Raw genomic sequence first — 20,473 nt, 5'->3', positions numbered from 1 at the left:
TTATGTTCATGTTTTGTATCTTAAAGTCCTCATTTGAGTGAAGTCATATATTTATCTTTCTCTAATTTTGCTTAGCATAATATCCTCTAGTTTCATCCATATAGTTGCAAATGGCAAGATTTCATTCTTTTTGACCGCCGAGTAATACTCCATTGTATATATATACCACATCTTCTTTATCCATTCATCCATCAATTGACATTTGGGTTCTTTCCATAGTTTGGCTATTGTCGATACTGCTGCTATAAACACTGGGGTGCATTTGCTCCTTCAAAACAGCATACCTGTATCCCTTGGAGAAATACCTAGTAGTACAACTGCTGGGTCATAGGGTAGTTCTATTTTTAATTTTTTGAGGAACCTCCCTACTGTTTTCCAGAGTGGCTGCGCCAGCTTGCATTCCCACCAGCAGTGCAAAAGAGATCCTCTCTCTCTGCATCCTCACCAACATCTGTTGTTGTCTGAGTCATTAATGTTCACCATTCCGACAGGTGTAAAGTGGTATCTCATTGTGGTTTTGATTTGTATTTCCCTGATGATAGGGGATGTTGAGCATTTTTTATGTGTCAGTTGGCCATCTGGATGTCTTCTTTGGAGAAGTGTCTATTTATGTTTTTTGCCCATTTCTTCACCGGATTATTTGTTTTTTGGGTGTTGAGTTTGGTAAGTTCTTTATACATTTTGGATGCTAACCCTTTATCTGATAGGCCATTTGCAAATATCTTCTCCCATTCCACTGGCTGCCTTTTAGTTTTGTTGATTATTTCCTTCACTGTGCAGAAGCTTTTTATTTTGATGAGGTCCCAATAGTTCATTTTTGCTTTTGTTTCTCTTGCCTCTGGAGATGTGTTGAGTAAGAAACTGCTGTGGCCAAGATCAAACAGGTTTTCACCTGCTTTCTCCTTGAGGATTTTGATGACTTCCTATCTTACATTTAGGTCTTTCATCCATTTTGAGTTTATTTTTGTGTACGGTGTAAGGAAGTGGTCCAGGTTCATTTTTCTTCATGTCACTGTCCAGTTTTCCCAGCACCACTTACTGAAGAGACTGTCTTTATTCCATTGGATATTCTTTCCTGCTCTGTCAAAGATTAGTTGTCCATACATCTGTGGGTCCACTTCTGTGTTCTCTTTTCTGTTCCATTGATCTGAGTGTCTGTTCTTGTGCCAGTACCATAAAGTGTGGGAATGTTAATGGGGATGTTCTTTCTCCCCTGTTCCTACACTGCTGGATTCAGCAATGGTCAGTGATTTTTAAACTGCATTTGATTTCTAAAAATAAAAATTAAAAAAACAACTTATTTTTTCAATCTCTCTTCAATGTAAAAGACTGAGGTCAATTTTGTGGCAATGTAGCTCCATGTAGTATGCATGTACATTTCTATCTGAAGTGTTTTCCCCGTGGGGCGCCTGGGTGGCTCAGTTGGTTAAGCATCCGACTTCAGCTCAGGTCATGATCTCACAGTTCATGGGTTCGAGGCCCGCTTCAGGCTCTGTGCTGACAACTCAGAGCCTGGAGCCTGTTTCAGATTCTGTGTCTCCCTCTCTCTCTGCCCCTCCCCCACTCACGCTCTGCCTCCCTGTGTCTCAAAAATAAATAAACATTAAAAAAATTTAAAAAAAAAAGTGTTTTCCCCTTATTTCATCTTTGCTCTGAATCACATTCTAATGATAAGAAGAAGAACATTGGATCCTGTTATCCTTCTAATGCTCAACCTGATGCTCACCTTAGAGATCCATGCTTATAAGGACCACTGCACCAGTCCTTCAGGACTTAAAAATACTTTCATTTCAAAAGCTTGGACAGAACATATTCTTGTGATTAGAACTGAGAAAGCAGCAAAACCTAAAAGCACTTTTATCTTGTTTAATGTTTCTAGAGCTTTATTTTACATGACAGGCAAATTATCTACTTCCTTTTATTTTTGAACAAATGAAAACAAAGAGCAGAGATTACCCATTTGAGCAATAGTAGTTTTACATCACATTTTAACTCACAGTAACCCTAATGAATTCTCGTTATTGAAGTGATAGATGATCAATTTTTGAGTCAGAGAAGCAGTTCAAAACTAGCTCTTCTCCTCTCAATTGCTTCCCTAAATCTCCATTATGATCATTTAGACTTTCTCCACCCCCCCCCCCTTCTCCTAGGAAGAAATGAGGGTTTTTTTGCACAAAATAATAATGACATGCTTTATTCTAATAAAAGAAGTTTGCATTTTGGAAGCATGGGTATGATAATGATGGAGACTAAATTAAATATGCACTACCATGTAAATAGCCAGCATTTCTTCTACAGTCTTCCTAATGCCATAAGCTGAGCATTCACAAAGACTAGATTTCTCACGGTGCTGACAAAGTGAAGCTGAGCAATAGAAACTAGGAAAGCTCTAACAGCAGTGGTGCTTTATACTCCATGAGTACTTTAAGATTAAATATGTAGTTTTATCTCAGTGTGAGGCCAATGTTAATAACTAGTCCTATTCAAGGGAAGCGTCAAGAACTCTATAATTGAAAGTTGGCCAATTGTGCATGGACTAACCTAACTTTTGAGTAGCACAATTCATCTTAGTCAGTATTTCACTTAAATAACAAAGTTTCGGTAAAGCAGCAAGTGCTTTTACTTTATGTATTATCAACTTTGATGCCCTGAATGTGTTTCTGCTTTTGCAAATGATGGTACATGTAAATAGCACTCTGGCAGATTCTGATTACAAAGTCAGGCAGGCAGAAAAATTCATTTATGGCTAAAAGAACAGCAAATGTTATAATACTCGATCTTGAGCAAAACAATGATCATTTTACCTACAGCTAACTTATCCATTGTCAGGGCATACATTTCTACAAGTTAATTTTTTCATGCTTCTTTTGATTTTTTTTTTTTTTTACCAGAGCACTATTTTATCAGCTATCTTCATTTATGTTCTATTTTTTGATTACTGAGATTTTTGTCTGTTAAACTAATTATGCTGGAACACCAAGTTCACTTAATAAATGAGAACTGCAACTTCCATAATTGCGTATGTATATGAATGATGTGAAAACCCCCAGCCATGATCCATGGGTGTGTGCATTATAAAAATTTCTTTTGACTTCTGACAAATATCCTAGGGGTACAAAATAATAAGATAGGGTCTCCTTCATTGTTTCTCACAGTGGGATTCAGCTTTATGTCTACTTCTTTTTGATCTACTTGACAAAACATAAATCTGGACTCCAGACTCATTTAGGCACAACTTGCAAATCTCCATCAAGGGAAAGTTAATAAACGTTTGCATTCATGGCATCATTTAATGTCTCTCCTTCAGTTATTTGAGATTATCTTGAAGCTAGTATTTATCTGACACACTTGGATTTATTATATATGCATGTCCAGATTGTGTAATTATCTTTTTTAAGTTCACTAAGACAGGTCGACTTAAGCATACAGGCTATTGTCCAACATTGTCACATTCATGTTCTTGAGCAAAAATTTCTTATTAGCTATTGAAATGTAGTGTGCAGGTTGGAATCTTGCTGTGATTGTTCTCCTTCCCATCTGTCATCATTATTTTGTCCATTCACATTGTGATATGCCAACATGATCTGGAAACAGAAGCCAATAAAGGTCTGAATGAGGGATCTAACCTTGTGGACACACAACATAACTTATTTTTCCCCTGTAAAATGTTTCTAACAAAGAGGAAATCAATGAGATCTTTTTAAGAGATTTTCCTCATGGCTGTCTTTCAAAATATTGTAAGCAATAAAAAACTTGCTTGGATTTGTACTTTGGTGAGATTCATATCCCATAACCAGATTTACAACTTCTGTTTTCATCTTAGATTAGGGTATGCAAAAATTTTTGCAACCTGCTATTTATTAGAAATTGTAACCAGGGACAGCTTGGGTTATCATTTAGGGACATTCAGTTTAACAAGAGTATGAGTAGAGTCTGCAAGAAATATCATAGCACAGGGAGTTCATACAAAGAAGGTGAAAGATCCACAGGAAAGTGAGAAGATAGTGGAGAGAGTAAAAAACTTAAAGTCCAGAGATGGAACCAAATGGAACCAAATTATGGACCAAAGGGTGAATTCAGGTGCCTCATTTCAGAGCAGGATAGCAAACTTGGAGAAACCTAGATGAATTTTTCCCAAAATGTATTTCCATTTTGGTGCCTCAAATGCACACTGTTAAATACTCTGACATTTGCACTCCCAGGAGGTAGGTATTGAATTGAATCTATTCAAACCTTATAAAATTCTAGAAACAATGCTGCTTCAGGCACTGATAATCACACCAACTTAGTAACTAGATAATCTGGAGAAAAATTCTCCTTTTAGCATTTGTCCCAGGAGCCTGATACAATCTACATAATAAACCAATTGCTGAGTGCATGTACAGTGGAAAAGATGGAACATCCACAACTTCTTCCCAGTTTTAGTACTTTCAAGGCCAATTCATATAGCATTAAACTGTGAGAAAAATTGTCCAGGGGGTGGATACAAATTAACAAGGATTCAGGACTTTTCTTTGTGAAGCGATCATTTTGACTCTTGAAGGTCATGAGTCAAAATGATCGCTGCACAAAGAAAAATGATATCCTTGTTGATATTCTCTATTATTTCCCATCCCTAGGTATACACTGAAGCACTAAAATCCTCCCTTGAATTTACACAAAACTTGTGTCAGGACTGCTTATTCTCAGCAAGAAAGATTATCTAGAGACAGAAGTAAGGGCTTTTTCTCTGGTGACCGCTTAACTTCAAATTTAACGACAGGCTTTCATTTCTTTTGCATATTGTGCTAAAGTGCATGTAATGGTCTGAATATCTGTGTCCTCCAAAAACTTGCATGTTGAAAGCCAGTTAGGATTTCAATGAGATGACATGAGGAGGTGAGGCTTTGGGGAGGTGATTAGGTCATGAGGGTAGAGCCTCATGACTGGGTTTAGTTAGCACTCTTGTGTAAGAAGACCCAGAGAGCTCCCTAATCCCTTCCATCATGTGAGGATGTACTATAAAGACGGCCATCTACACAACAAGAAGCATACCTTCACGAGACACCAAATGTGTTGGTGCCTTTATCCTGGATGTCCAATCCTTCAAACTGTGGGAAATAAATTTCTGTTGTTCATAAGCTGCTCAGTCTATGGTCTTATGTTATAGCGGCCCAAATAGACTAAGACAGTAGGTACTTTCAATTCAGGATCTCAAAGTGTCTGTAGATAGAATTAATTCTCAATATGTTTTGTTTCTGTCATAGTTTTATGCATTTTACTCTATATATGTAAAAAATATCATTTAGAGAAGAACCTCATATCCTTTATGAGATTGCCAAAGGGATCTAAGAACACATAGGAAGTTAAGATGACAAGTTCTAAAGGCTAGAGAAAACACCAGCTCTACTGGTGAATGCCAGAAACTTCTCGCTCAAGATGTCTACTTGATACTAAAACAATAAGGCAAATCAAGTGAAACAGGCAGTGAAATAGTACTTGATTATATTTTTTCAGTCTACTGTATTGTCATCTGCAGATACAGATCATTAATAACTAACACATACTGAGTATTTCCTTTTTAGATCTGGGGCCTAAAACTGAATTCAGTTTGTCACACACTACAAACAAAGTAAACGAACAAACAAAGTGCCATCTAGCTCCAGCGTGACAATAAGATGATGCCATAAATAACTCACTGAGTAGATCTAAACTATCTGCTGAAAATACCTTAAAATAGATTAATTGATAATTTTCAGATACTTGTAGAAAACATGTTAAGAAGGGGAAATTAACTATGCATATTTACCCAACAAATGAACTTATGTGTTAGAGACAAATTACAAATTTCTTTCCATGAGTTATGCAAATGGGGTTCACAATTTGGTGTTTTGTGTCTCATAGTTTATAGGTCTTTCATGTTTTATTTTATTGGTACTTTAAATTCCATCCTAAGAAATATTAGGTCACTATTTTAAGAAAGATAGAATCTGTTTATGGTTTGATTTCTCTCAGGCTGCAAAACATGCTTTCACACCTTTAAAAATACATCATTCTACTTCATTTTCTGAAGAGTTGAAATTTATGATTATCTTCCATTGCAGGCAATGACTTCAATTTACAAGAAGTGTAATGGAGATTCTTTTTTCATTTTTCAGAACAGAAAAGATCCAGTCTTATTGTGTAAGTTTTGACTCCCTAGGAAACTTCACCAAGGACAACAATCTTACATAAAAGTGATAAGTATAGTCTTTTAAGACTTAAATCTAAATAGGTCACATTATCATCATTAGAAGTAAACTATTTCATTACAAAAAGATCTATAGTGCATTAGTCAATTAATTATCTTTCTAATAGTTAGTATCTCTTCAGTGTGCCATTTGTCATGACATTTATCCAACATGGTACTTTATGTGGATAATAATGAGGGGAAAATAAAAATACACATCTAAACTCTCCTTAGAGGTAATTATGTTGTCAAATTTGCAGGTAATGGGAAAGTTTTTCTAAGCTCTGAACACATTCTAACATGGACTTAGAGGTGGTTTTGTTTTTGTTTGCCAATTTTCTCAACAAACATTTTTACAAGTGAAGTTTCACACAAATGACAAATCACAACGATAACCCAGAATATGTTTGGAAACAAAATAAAAAAGCCAGTGTGAAATGATGAATTGCTGAACTTGGAAGAATATTTTATTCTGTCTTAAAAAATATGTCTAATATTATAGGGCATAACCTGTAACTGAAGTTAGTAGTCAGCAGAGTTTCCGATTATGTGAAGTGACTCACCTGTGAACATTTGTGGATGTTTTTTCCCCAGAAATTAACCTTAAAATATATAGCCACTTTTGTAAGTTCTTGGAGTCTATATCAATATGACCCCTCTACTTCAAGACTTCAAGAACTTGAAAATAAAGAAAATCATGTTGCCCACTGAACATTACAATATGGAAATAAAAGGTAATGAATCAGACTGTAGGAACTGTTGTTATGGGCCATGGTTGTAGTTAGGGTTAATACAACTAATACACTGTCCAGTTTTTTCCAGGTGTGTAGGCCAAGGACCCTGCAGTCATCACTTCCTCTTCCTACTATTTATATTTTACTTATAATTCTTCAACACATTCTGAAAGCCCAACCATCAAAATCTGTCACCTCTATGGTCTCCATTCCTTTCCAAAACGTGAATTTCTTTTGGAGGTACTGTTGCAATAGTCTCAACTGGTCTTCCTGACTCTGCCTAGTGTCTCTCCAGCCTGTTGTCAACACAGCGACCAGAATGATGTGTTAAAATGTATATTAGATCAAGTGTTCTTCTTGAACTCCCTCAAAGGCTCCCAAGTTATTCAGAGAAGTCAACATCTTTAGAATGACTTAAATGGCCCAGTAGGATTTCACACCCTCCATACCCTACTTATGCCCTCATAACCAATTCCCATTTCATCTTCTGTTACTCCTCTCTTTGCTCACTCTACTCTGGCCACAGGGTATTCATGAGTATTCACACACGTACTCATGGAACTCCAAAGGCCAAGCCCTGTTTCAGGAATACAGCACTTGCTGTTCCCTTTGCCTGGAGCGTTCTACGCCATTGAGAGTCTTGCCAGCCTTCCTCATTCTCTGCAGATCCTGATTCCATGCCCTCTTCTCAGTATAGGCCTCCCTAATGACCCTATTCAAAATGACGTCACTGATCACCCCTGACTTCTTCTAACACCCCATCATCTTCTTGGTTCATTTGCCTCCATAGCACTTACCATCTAACTTACTACATATTTTATTTATTTTGTTTATTATCTGTTTCTCCACATTAGCAAGATCCAACAGAATAGAAATAGTTGTCTTTTTTATTCACTATGGTATCCCAGCACCATGCCAGTGCTTTGCATGAGGTAGAAACTCTAGAATTATTTGCTGAACAAATAAAGGAATGAGTGAATCATAGAAGAAAGATTTATAAAGGAACAGATATGGAAATTCCCTGAAGATACGATACAGCTTCCATATCAAGACAAGCCTAAATTTAATAAATTCATATATGTGAAGAGAGAATATATCAGAGAGAAGGAGAAGAGGGAACAGCAACATGAAGGCATAAAGCATCAATGACACAAAAGTTATCAGTGCTCTCTGCTTTATGAAAGCCTTTGCAAAGGATTTCCAGCTTCACTGGTGATTTGGTTAGCTAGATGTCTCAGGTTATCTTAGCCTAATGACATTAATATTAAATTTTTCTGAGGGACATCTGAATGGCTCAGTCAGTTAAGCACCTGACTTTTGATTTCTGCTGAGGTCATGATCTCATGGTTCATGGGTTCGAGCCCCACATGGGGCTCTGTGCTGACAGTGTGAAGCCTGCTTGGGATTCTCTCTCTCCCTCTCTCAGCCCCTCCATCATTCTCTCTCCCTCTCTCTCCCTACTCTCAAAATTCTATACATAGAAATTTAAAAAATAATAATAATAAATTCTTCTGCTGAACTTCTTTGGGCTCTCACTCTGACCAATCAACCTCTGACTCCTTCTTAGGTCTGCTTACAAGTTAAAAATGATTGCATGGAGTAGGACTTATGATTCAGATTTAACTTCCTATGTAATAAATACAGTGAGAGAATGCACTTATGTGGAATCTGATGAATAGGTTTAGAGATTAATAAATCTGATTCTTCTTCTATTTATTTCTTCATTCAGTAAACATCCTGATGTAAGATGGCCAATTATCCCAGTTTGTCCAGGACTGAGGGTGCCCTTTAGATGTGGGACCTTCTCTGTTAAAACTAAGAAAGTCCTGGGTGGACCAAGACGGGTTGGTCATCCCAGCTACTACATGTCAGACACTGTAATAAATGCTAGGAATAAAAAAAAAAAGTTGTTATTGCATAAGATCTTTGAATATCTGAGAAATCTCTTTACCTACTACATTTGCCAATAAGGAATTGATTTTTATTGTCTCAAGTGTATCAGTTAAGCTCAACAAGTGTTTACACACAGTATCTACTCTCTATAAGCATTTTGGAACTAGTAATCTATTTCTAAATGAAAATAATTTAGAGACTAATTAGGGAAACAGCACAATAAAAAGTATGGTAAATTTAATTTGGTATAGTGGGGATTTATTGAGCATATATTATTTGCCAGACATGATTTAGGTGCTAGGAACATATATATTTTTAAAATATGATCAGAGCTTAGCAGTCTCTAACTGGCTTCTCAGCTCTAGTTTAAATTCTGTCTGGGTCTTTTTGCAGGACATCTGCCCATTGGAACAGACTATCAAGGGGGAAAAAATTTCCCTTTAAATATGTAACTTACCCTTCACGCATTTTGGGAGCTACAAGAATCACCCATTATCTGTTTTTCCTAGTATCCAACCAGAGGGTCTAATTTCTCTAATTCTAGGTGCCATCACAGAACTCTAATTGACTGCATCCATTTGTTTCAGAAAGACAGAGTTACTTTTATCATAAGCATTCAAGAGTTAAATCACCTACAGAGACAATCTTGTGCAACGGAAACCAATTCACACACTGGAGCCCCAGCCAAACATCAGAAACTCTGGTTCTCTGCCTGTGTGTAGGTTTCTTTAGTCTGTGCTGCAGGTGATTTAAGAAGTTCTATTACTACTATGGGTCCTGTCTGGCCTTTGACGAAAATCATTTTTGTTCAGCAACATTAGTTACCCAGTATCTTCTGGAGAGGCATGAGAGCCAGGGTCTAAGCTAAAAAGAAAGACCATCACATGTCTTTATTTATCCCAGCATTTAAACACTTGAAAATATCCCTCTTAGCAACAAATCTACAACAGCAGTCTTCAGGTAGGAACTGCAGCCTTTCTTTAGATCCAGAGAGAAAAGTGCTTACGCAGTCCTCTGTTAGAAATTCTCCATCCCTCGCATTATTAGAGACAACCTGGTGGTAAGTCTTCAAAGCTAATACACTAGTAGCTACATCTCAAGTTTTCTTCCAGTCATTTCTTCAGTTGTGACCATCACTGTTCCCATGCCGCCTTGGAGAGGGTTTCAGTCAGCAAATTCAAGGGCTAGTTGCCATGGGAATGCTAGTATGCCACACCGCTTAATTTGAATCTCCAGTTGAAACTGGGGCAGAGAGATAGCAAGAACGAAAGCAGCTTGAGAATTAAGGGATTTAAATAACACGTATGCTCAAATGAAGCCCCTCTAACAAAACTGTCCAGAATGAAACTTTCATCATCGCTGCACTGACCGGGGTTTTAAACGGGACATCTCAAAAGTCTTCAAGCTCCACATGTCGGAAACGAAACTCATTATTCCCATCCCTCAATAAGCTCTTCCTGCTTCATTCCAATTAATGGAGCTACAAGTCATTTATACCACGGGCCTAGGAGCTATTTCCAATTCTTGTGTCCTCACCGCTGCCACACAATTACTCACTAGCGAGCTCCAGCAGTGAATCCAGACCGGGGAGGCTGAGACTGAGTTTAAATTTACTGTCATTTCACTTTACCTATTAAACAAGCAACAAACAGTGCAAAGGTTACGTACACAAGTAAACTTAAACCCAAGTAAGTGGACTCAGCTGCCCAATAGCCTCCTTAATTTCTCCCAGCGCTGTGCCAGGAGAGTGACAGTCAGTGAGGCCACATGGAATTACAAAAATCCACCAGTTGAAGGAGCCCAGATCTGAGGGTTGTGTGTATCTGGTAGTATCTGGCTAGTGGAGGGTCTGTGACAGTCCTCAGGCTTCACCATACTCCAGAAAAAACGAATACTTCCATGGAATTTTTCCCACTCACCAGCAGCTCTACTGAGGCTTCAACTCTGCAGATGGGTCCATGCCCACCACCACACCAATGCTGTTGACTCCACTTTCTCTTTTAATTTTTTGCATGTTTATTTGCTTACTTGTTTGAGAGAGAAAGAGAGCAAGCCAGGGAGGAGAAGAGAGAGAGGGAGAGAGAAATCCCAAGGAGGCTCCATGCTGTCAGCACAGAGCCCAACGCAGGGCTCAAACTCACAAACCGTGAGATCATGACCTGAACGGAAACCAAGAATTGGAGGCTTAACTGACCGAGCCACCCAGGCAACCCTGTGGACTCTACTTTCAAGAGCTGTGACATGATTGCCTCTTATCCATTTCCTGCTTCAGGGCAGAGTCTGACCACCTCTTACACTTCAGCCTCACTTCACTTTAACTCATCATCTGCAGGGCAACCAGTTACCTTTCTAAAATGCAGACAGGTACACATCACTTGCGGTTTAAAAACACTTTATGACTCCATGCCAGGTGAAGTCCAAACTTCTCACAGTGATACAAAAGGCCTTTCATGCCCTAGCCCCTGATTTTTTTTCCTCTGCTATTATTTCTCACTATTGTCCTATCAAAACCTCCTTTCCTGCAAATGCCCATATTACTGTTCTGTTGCTCTGTCATGCTATGTCGCTCCATTCCTGCCTTCACACATGGCATCCTCTCTCCATGCCTTTGTTATTCAATGGTTATGTATTTAAAGTCAACCTAATGCCCAGATGCTAGTCTCTAAGGATCCAAAGTTAGGTAAAACATGCTTTTCTGCAAAGAATTTGGTATTTGGAAGAAATTCAAACATATAAATCAACAGAAATGACAGAAAGTGATAAATTTTCAGTAGGGTCATACAAAAATTATTATGGGAGCCCAGAGAAATATCCACTAAAGGGATGATGGGAGAAGGTGGGCACTGAAGACTTCTTGATATTTTTGTTAAATTTTACAGAAATTTTACACCGTATGGTTGCTGGGAGTTTTCCTACTTAGACTGCCACCCTCACTTCTAGGTTGATGGGAGCCCAATTTTCTAGTCTAGGGGGATTAGCGAATGGTCTGGATCTCTCAGAAAAGGGGTTTTCTTTCAGTTGCGATTTGGCAAAGCCTCAGAATACAATGGGAAAAAAATTGCGAAGAAAATGACCAGTGGGTATCACAGGAAAACCTCCCATGAAGGCAAAAGAAAGTCAATGAAGACTCTCAGCTCTCATTACTGATAAGCTGCAGGTGCTGACTTAGCTATTGTGTGAAGGACAGTAGTGTGGTGCCTCAATTTGTCCAAGCTGCTATAACAAAATACCATAGACTGGGTGGCTTAAAAACAAAACAAAACAAAACAATGTCTCACAGTTCTATAGCCTGAAAATCTGAAATCAGGGCGCCAGAATGGTCAGGCTCCAGTGGAGACCCGCTTTGTGGCTGCAGACTGCTGACTTCTTGCTGTGTCCTCACGTGGTGGAAGGGGGAAGGTATCTCTGTGGGGTCTCTTTTATAAGAGCACCAATCTCATCCATGAGGACTCTACTCTCATGACAAAAGCACCTCCCAAAGACCCCAATTCCTAAATCCATCACGTTGGGCATTGGGTTCCAACATAAGAATCTGTGGGGCAACACAAGCATGCAGACCATATGCAGCATATGGGATGGAATGAAAGCGATCAGTATCTTTGTATTTACAGAATCCTTCACCTGTTACTTTCAGATCTTGACTCATCATAATGGTTACGTTCCAGCTTTCTCCAGCAGCGTGCCTTATCAGCTTTTACTCCCCACTATCCACCTGAACAACACCAACCCAATCCACCTGGGAGTAGTAATCGTTCTTTCAAAGTAGGGACACAATGATAAATGGGTGGATGGATGGATGGATGGATGTCTGGATGGGTAGTATACATACATGAACTACCATTTATGGTATAATCCCTGTTCTACTTCCTTCTGCTTTAATAGTCCTTATTATTCCTGGGGTAATGGATAATTGACTAGATGCAAAAAGGAAATCAATGGGGGAAATATATATAAACTATTATTAAAACCTCCATGTTTTATATTCCTTTCTTCCCTGGTGAGTGTCTATTACTCCTTCCAGACCCAGTTTAATAATCTCTCCTCTATAAAGTCTTCCTTACTCCCACCTTATTTGATTATTCCCTACTCAATAATAAAAGCATATTTGGTATACACTTATAGTTGTAGTTGCCATGCTATTATTCTTCTCAAGTCCCATCAGACTGTGGGCACCTAAGCACTGTAGCCTATGTAACTATAGGTTTTCTCATGCTATAGTCCTAATAGCACAAGGCCATTTTATTTGTTTGACTTTGCTAGGGGAAACTTTGTTCCAGATGATACAATCTTTGATACCTGAAATAATTTGAATCATGTTTTTAAGTCCAAATTGTTATCACTCGATCTTCCTTTTTTCATGTTTTTAAAGTTTACTTATTTATTTTGAGAGACAGAAAGAGAGCAGTGGAGGGCAAAGAGAAGGGGAGAGAGAATCCCAAGCAGGCTCTACACTGTCAGTGTAAGCCAAACATAAGGCTTGAACTCACCAACCTGTGAGTTCATGACTTGAGTTGAAATCAAGAGTCAGATGCTTAACCAACTGAGCCACCCAGGCACCCTCACCACTCTATCTTCTTCAAGTATACTGAAGTTAATTTTACCTGTCTTTGTGACTCATGTTTATTATTTAGAACTGCTGTTATAGACGCATTTTTGAGGTCTATCAACGTATAGGATCATGCTTTCTTGCATTTTTTACAAATATTTAAAATTTCCTCTGTAGTATCAGTCAGCAGGGTCACCAGGCATGAACACCGCTGCTGGGTGGGGATGAGGGGGCATCTTCCCAGGAGCTGCTCCTGAAACCGCCAGGGTCTTTGGCACCAGCCGCCAGGATCTATGCAGTCATTGGGGTCTGGGACATAGCAGCTGCTGTTGGGGTCACCAAGGTCACAGGCATCATGGCTGCTGCAAAGAGCACCAAGACTGTCAGGGTCCTGCGAGCCACCACTGCTCCTAGAACCACTGAGGCTATCCGTGTTACCACTGCTGCTGCTCCACAGGATGCTGCCATTGATCCCCCAGATTCGCCACCGCCATGAGGTCCAACCCACCTACACTCAGCTCTACAGATGTGTGCATCATTCTGGCATCCTAGTGGGCTATGCAGAGAAATATTTGTTGGCTCATGGATGTCCTAGTGGCTGTAAACTGGAGAGAGTCAAAGGGAGTGATTTACACTACCATGATGCCCATGTCCCTCCCAAGGGGACTTTCTAACAAGTAAATTACATGACTTACATTAAGACTTGTGTTTCGGCTGTCCTAAGACTTGAAAAAGAATGAATAATTATTCTTCAGCCTCAAGTCTCCAAGTCTATTCTGGATGAGTGAAGTCCTTCAGAAAAGTAAAGCCTGCGAATGGACAGTGTGCACTTCAATGTGATAGTAAGCAAACAAGATAAAAAAAAAAAAAAAAAGTAATAGATAAATGGTAAAAGGTAGCCCCAAATTTCCCCACTGATAAAACTGTTTAGAAAAAATGTTAATTACTGGACTTGAAGCAATAGATATAATCTTCTTAAAGCCTTACTTCTTTGGACCCAAATTTATTCAATTAATTTGCATCTATAATAGTAACCTTTCAATGGTGGTGGTAGTATGTGGGGGTGTGTGTGTGTGTGTGTGTGCACGCACACACACACACACTCTCAAGTGGCAAGTACACATGTAATCAAGTAAATCTTCTGCTGCTTTGTTGAGGCAGGAATCCGTGAAAAGGCACAGATGTGGAAAATGTGGAGGGCAAGTAGCAAGCATGTATGCCCACAAACTTAGCAGGTTCTTAGCTGGAGAACACAGTATAATTTTTACTCAAGTCATTAAACGTTATTGGAAATTATCTTTTTACATGAGAGGAGACATTTGTTTCCTGATCTGTTGAACAATTTCTATGAGATTTAAGCTTCTTAAGTTTTCTTAATTCCTATTAAATTAATTCAAATTTTAAGCTGCAAAATGTTCAGATGTTCATCCGTAGCTGTTTCTCAATACAAAACAAATGCCACCTTATTGTTTAGCAAACATATTCTAGTTTTCACCAAAGCACAGGACACACAAAAATCATGACACAGTATAACAAAAATTATTTCTTGTTTATAGAGTACTTTAAGCATTAACTAATATGTTTTTGTGCCTGATTTTGGATACTTTGAATTTTCTTAATAGGACCTGGTTTAAGTGGAAATTGTCTCTGGAACTAAAAATTAAATCCTGTTCTAAAAACTGTAGACATTGCTATTTCTCATTAGTACAATTAAGTCCATACAGGAGTTTAACTGTAAGTGATTCATAATTTAAGAGAATAGCAGATTGTTCAGGACTTAATATTTCATCACCATAATTTTATAATTGCCATTTGTAATAGTAGAATTTCTATAAAAGGTAAATGGACGTTTGTTAACACTTACATTAGCAAGTAAGCTGGCTGCTGAAATTTTACTGTAATATCTGATGAAATTCAAAATCAGCAGGTATTTCAACAGTCACCAAAAAGTAAAGTTACTTTGCAACTGCTAGTCACTAAGAGGGAGAGGGACTGTTTATGTTGTGATTATTATTTGTGTAGTTTCGGTAAATGTTATTGGACACTTCGTGATGTTATTTACTTGCCATTATGATTCCTATTTTTACTGGGTGTTTTTTTTTCCTTTATTCTTTGATGACATACTGACATCACATAATAGAACCTGTAATCATTTTTGCTTTATTTCTATATTCCATAGGGCGTTTGTTTGTTGTTTTATCTAGAGCCTTCAAAGTCCTTTTCAAAGTACAGTCCATGAACTAGAAGGATTAGCATGACCTGAAAGCTTCTTAGGGACATAGAATCTAAGGCCCATTGGATCAGAATGTATTCTTTAACAAGATCCCCAGGTGAATTCTATGCACATTATAAAGAAGCACTCTCCGAGAGCATAAAATTCCACATGCATGTTATTGGACTTTGTAACATAAACATTCAATATTGAACCCGGGAACTGTTGCAATTGAATTTTTAAATTGAGAGAAAAGAATTATATCAAAATCGTGCTAACTTAAAAAGGTATGTTGAGGTCGGTAAACTTACATCCCTTAAATGTTTTTTGTGATAAGTAACCATAAGTGAACAAAACAATTTTAAGGCCAGTGAGGTATCTAAATTCTTATTTCAAGTGTCATTTAGAGTATTTGGCAGAATCTTCATTCAATCAACAGTGCCAGACACTGACTATAAGAAAGCAAAATGTCATCGATACAGTCACTGTCCTCAGGTAGATTATGTTCTGGTGGAAGATATGGACCAATAAGCAGCCATCTGTGATAAATAAAATTTAAAATCATATGCAATCTGAGTGTGCATAGCAAGACACATTATTCTGAAATATTAATACTTTCTCTGACATTTCCATCCACACTGTGACAGAGAGAATTTAGATTGCTGTATCAAAATTACTAAGAGAAAGAAACAATAGAAAGAAGGTCGTTGTTATTGTTGTTTGTTATCTTCCAACTAGACTCCAGAGAATAAAACATGAAAGGTGAAAAGGGGAGTGGATCACAGAGATCACACCCCCTCAACAGACTGCAAAGAGAACACAGAAGAGTAAGGGTCTGGGCCTCCAACAGTCTTTCAGCCTCCACATGGGCACAAGTAAGAAGGCAGGTGTGAAGCGTAATCAGAGAGACAGAGATAAGAGGTCTGGACAGAGAGACCACAAGGAAAGGAGGATGGTCAGCATAATAATCTTGGAACAACATTCATACTCAACACCTGGCAGCTGAGGGGAAGCCAAAACCTGCAGAAGAGCTGAGGAACTACTATCTTCCAGTAGCTGCTTGGGTGAGACCCCGTCATCAGTAGTTATCAGTAAGTGACCCCAAGTTTGGCTGAGCAGCACGCTGTGATTTTCCTTTTTAATGGTCCAACACCATCATACCACCCCCCAAAATAAATAACAACAAATAAATAAAAGAGGATGAATCACTTAACACCTGAGCAGTGGACCACCAAAGTGGTCCTGGAAAAGCCCCATGACCTGGCTCTAGGTGGAACTGAACACGTACGTGTTTACTATGTGCCAGGCAAAGGGTACCGTACTATATTTTATACTCCCTCCAACCCTGTAATGTAGGCATTATTATTATTATTATTAGCCTCACTTAAAAATGAAGAAACTGATTCTCAGGAAAATGTCACTTGCTAAAGAATATACAGAACTCAAATATAGCAAATGGCAAGCCCAGGATCTGTCTGATTACATGACGGTACTTTTAACCTCCATGGTATAGAAGTAAATCATGAGAGACAGGAGCACATTATTATTAGGAAATTATTATGTAGAAGGTTTATCTAATTTTGACTTTGGAAGAGAGAAGAAACATGCTGGGAGATGTGAAATCTGTGCTCAGTCTTCAAGATAAGGAGGCTACTGAGGCAGAGACCTGGCATTCCAACAAACGGGAGTTGGAGCTTGAAGCATGAAGACAAGTTCCAAGGTGGGACACAATCTGGTGCATGGAGGCGGGGAGGGGAGTAGATGAGCATTCAGTGTGGCTGGAGCTGAGCAGCGTGTAGGAGGAGGTGGAGTGAGGAGGTTGGAGACACGAGGGCTGGGAGCCGTCTTACAGCATGTTAACTCCTGCGAGCTTTACACATTTCAGAACAGATATGAACTGAAGACTTTTGCACAAGGAAATAAACCAGATAAAAATTAACTGCTTCAAATAAAGTAACATCACTTCAGAGCCATAATAATTACAATATAATATTGGAGACTACTATGGTTCTAAACAGCACCTTCTGTATAGCCATTATGTCATTTACTGCTAAGTGGTTTCAATATTTACTGATTCCATCCCAACCCTCCTCCAAAGTAAATGTTTCCACGGCTGTCCTAATACTTGGTACATTATAGGATACATTAGTTGGACTGAATAAAAATACTAAGTGTTCAATATACTTGAACAGACGTTTTTCAGAAAAGGAAACATAAATGGCCACAACAATGTGAAAATATGCTTAACCTCATTCACAGTAAGAAAAATATAAATACAAGCTATAAGTGAAGTAGGGTACTCTATTACCCTGTCAGACAGTAAGTCAGAAAGTCAGGATTTGCTGGTGGCAAATTTGATGAAATATGTCGATATGTAAAATTCATATATCCTTTGATACAGTAATTCTACTTCTATGAATATATTTGGCAGATATACCCAATATGTGTGAAATGACACGTTCTCAAGAATCTCCACTTTGTCATGACTCTCTCTTTGCCATATGTTCAATCCCTTGCTTTCTGGATCCCTCTGTTTCTCATCTTATTTTCCCATCTTGTAACACAGCCTATGGGGCACTCCTAGGATAGACAGATTTTTTTTTTATTCATTTCGTCTTTTAAATGCCTTTATTCTATGCTCAAAATTGTACTAATTTGGTTGGGTATAGAATTCTAAGTTGTGCATAATTGTCCTTTGTCTTTCAGTTTCCAGGGTTAACAATAAAAAGTCTAAAACCTTGTAAATCTGTGTTTCTCTTCTGAAAAGTTTCAGAATCTCTTGTCTTTTTTCCCCCTCGTCTTCTGGAGAGATTTCACAATGATGTGCTGCTGTTTTCATTTTATTTTTCTGTACTTCATAGGTCGATATTCAGTGAGCCCTTTCAACGTGAAAGCTTTAGTTCTGGAGAATGCTTTCATGTTATTTCCTTAATCGTTTCTGGCCCTCTGTGACCTCTGTGCTTATTCTCTGGACATTTTTTCAGTTGCATGTGAAACAATCAGGAATGAGTTAGTGTTCTATTCTTTCTTTCTTCTTCTTATTAAAAATACCACACTGTTCTAACCATGTTGCTTTTGTTAGCCCATTCAGTCCTCACAAGAATACTATACAGAATGCTTACTATTATCTCACTGTACAAATAAAGAAACTGAGAAAGAAAGATGGTAGTTTAGATGCCTACAATTTGCACAGCTGGTTATGTGGTGGAGCTACTTCTTAACCAGTTTTCCTCTTTGAAACAAACTGCTTCAACTCGCTTTACAAATCTTCAGTTGATTCCCCCCCCCCCCCCGTGGTAACATTGTATTAATTTCTAAGGTTCTATCTTGTTCTCTCATTTTATCTCTTGTGTAATGACTTGTTCTGTTTTTCACATATGCAATATCTTTATTTTTAAAATTCATTATGGATTTTTGGAGTGTCTGGCTCCATTCTATGTTGCTTTTGGGAATTTCATGTTGTCATTTTTCTTTTGGTTTTTGTTTCTTTCACATTAAAATTTTCTTTAACTGCTTAGTGATAGGGAATGAAGCCTTCAAGACAAAGTGGCAGGTGCATATAATAATCAGATTTGTTGACTGATGGGCCTCACTCTGGGGCGATACTTCCCAACTTTGGCTGCTGGGTATTTTAAAAAAGAATGCTATTTCAGGGGCACCTGGGTGGCTCAGTTGGTTAAGAGGCTGACTCTTGATTTCAGCTCAGGTCATGATCTCATGGTTCCTGAGTTCAAGCATCCCCAGCTCTGAGCCTCCCTCAGCTCTGAGCCTCCCCCGACTCTGAGTGTCCCCTGTCTCTGAGCACACAGCATGGAGCTTTCTTTGAATCCTCTCACTCTCTCTGTCCCTCCCCCACTCACAAGCACTTACAAAAATGTTTTTTTTTTTAGTACTGGTAGTTCAGTCTATCCCCAGATATTTTGATTTGGTTGAGTGGAGGTGAGAGACAGGATTCAGAATACTTAAAATCTCCCCCCCGGGAGATTCTAACATGCAGACAAGGTTGAAAATGACTAATCTTGGTGGACCCTTAGCATCATTTGGAACTAGGTATTCTGTTTGGGGAAAGAAGCTTTACAGTCTCCTTGGATTGGGAAGTTGAGGTAAGACAGAGGACAAGAATATCAAGATGTCCATATGCAAGGTATGAAGATGGGGAAAGCAGTGAGATGGGGTTTTATTATATGAGTAAACTCATACAAAATACTATGCTTTTAATAGCAAGTCCCACCCCTACCCTCAAGTGTCCAGTGCCCCAAGTGAAGAAACCCTACAATTTCACCCTTTCCAGAAAATAAAAGTCCGGTCTGTTGCCAATGGGAACTGTGAGAAGTTGGAAGAGGAAATCCGGAAAGTTTAAAAACATACCATGAACCCCAGTTTCAGCTCAGGTGTCTGATCATTTGAGTTTCAGAATCTTTCTGGAATTTTGTACTTCAGCAGGGGAAATCTGCTCATTTGTGGGTTGCCCCCACTCCCTATAAAACAGTCGGGCTTCTCTTGGTTGTTTAATCAGTTACCATGCATCCTCTGCTTTATAGTTCCTAGAAGGTTGACTTCTTTTGTCCGCTAATCTGTGCCATTCTTTTGTTTTGGTGTATTTGTGCCTTTTATTCCTCTTTATTATCATTTTTTAAATGTTTTAGATAAAATCTAAATGCTTAACCATAAATCTCCCTCTTACTGGTTCTAAATCCAGCTAGGAATTGGACTAATGAAGAATGTGAACCTAGAAGTCACAACATCAAAATACAGAAGAAGAGAGCTTAAATACGGGTGAAACATCAACAGAGTTTCTCAGGACTTGTTGAGAAAAGAGTCCTGAGAAACTCTGTTGATATTTCACCCGTATTTAAGCCACAGGAAAAAATGTTAAGGAG

General features: G+C 38.5%; 1 long non-coding RNA gene across 1 annotated transcript in view; it reads right to left on the bottom strand.

Moving 5' to 3' along the window:
- The window catches only part of LOC128313002 (uncharacterized), a 64,560-nt gene that overhangs the window by 26,774 nt on the left and 17,313 nt on the right, over positions 1 to 20,473 (bottom strand). The window contains exons 2-3 of the long non-coding RNA XR_008293077.1: positions 14,077 to 14,190; positions 13,890 to 13,986 (exon numbers count right to left, since the gene is read on the bottom strand). This is a non-coding gene — a long non-coding RNA (uncharacterized LOC128313002). The remainder of the gene's footprint in view (positions 1 to 13,889; positions 13,987 to 14,076; positions 14,191 to 20,473) is intronic.

The sequence above is a fragment of the Acinonyx jubatus genome, chromosome E4 (genome assembly GCF_027475565.1).
Source record: "Acinonyx jubatus isolate Ajub_Pintada_27869175 chromosome E4, VMU_Ajub_asm_v1.0, whole genome shotgun sequence".
Taxonomy (NCBI): domain Eukaryota; kingdom Metazoa; phylum Chordata; class Mammalia; order Carnivora; family Felidae; genus Acinonyx; species Acinonyx jubatus.
This window is presented reverse-complemented; position numbering and strand designations above follow the sequence as displayed.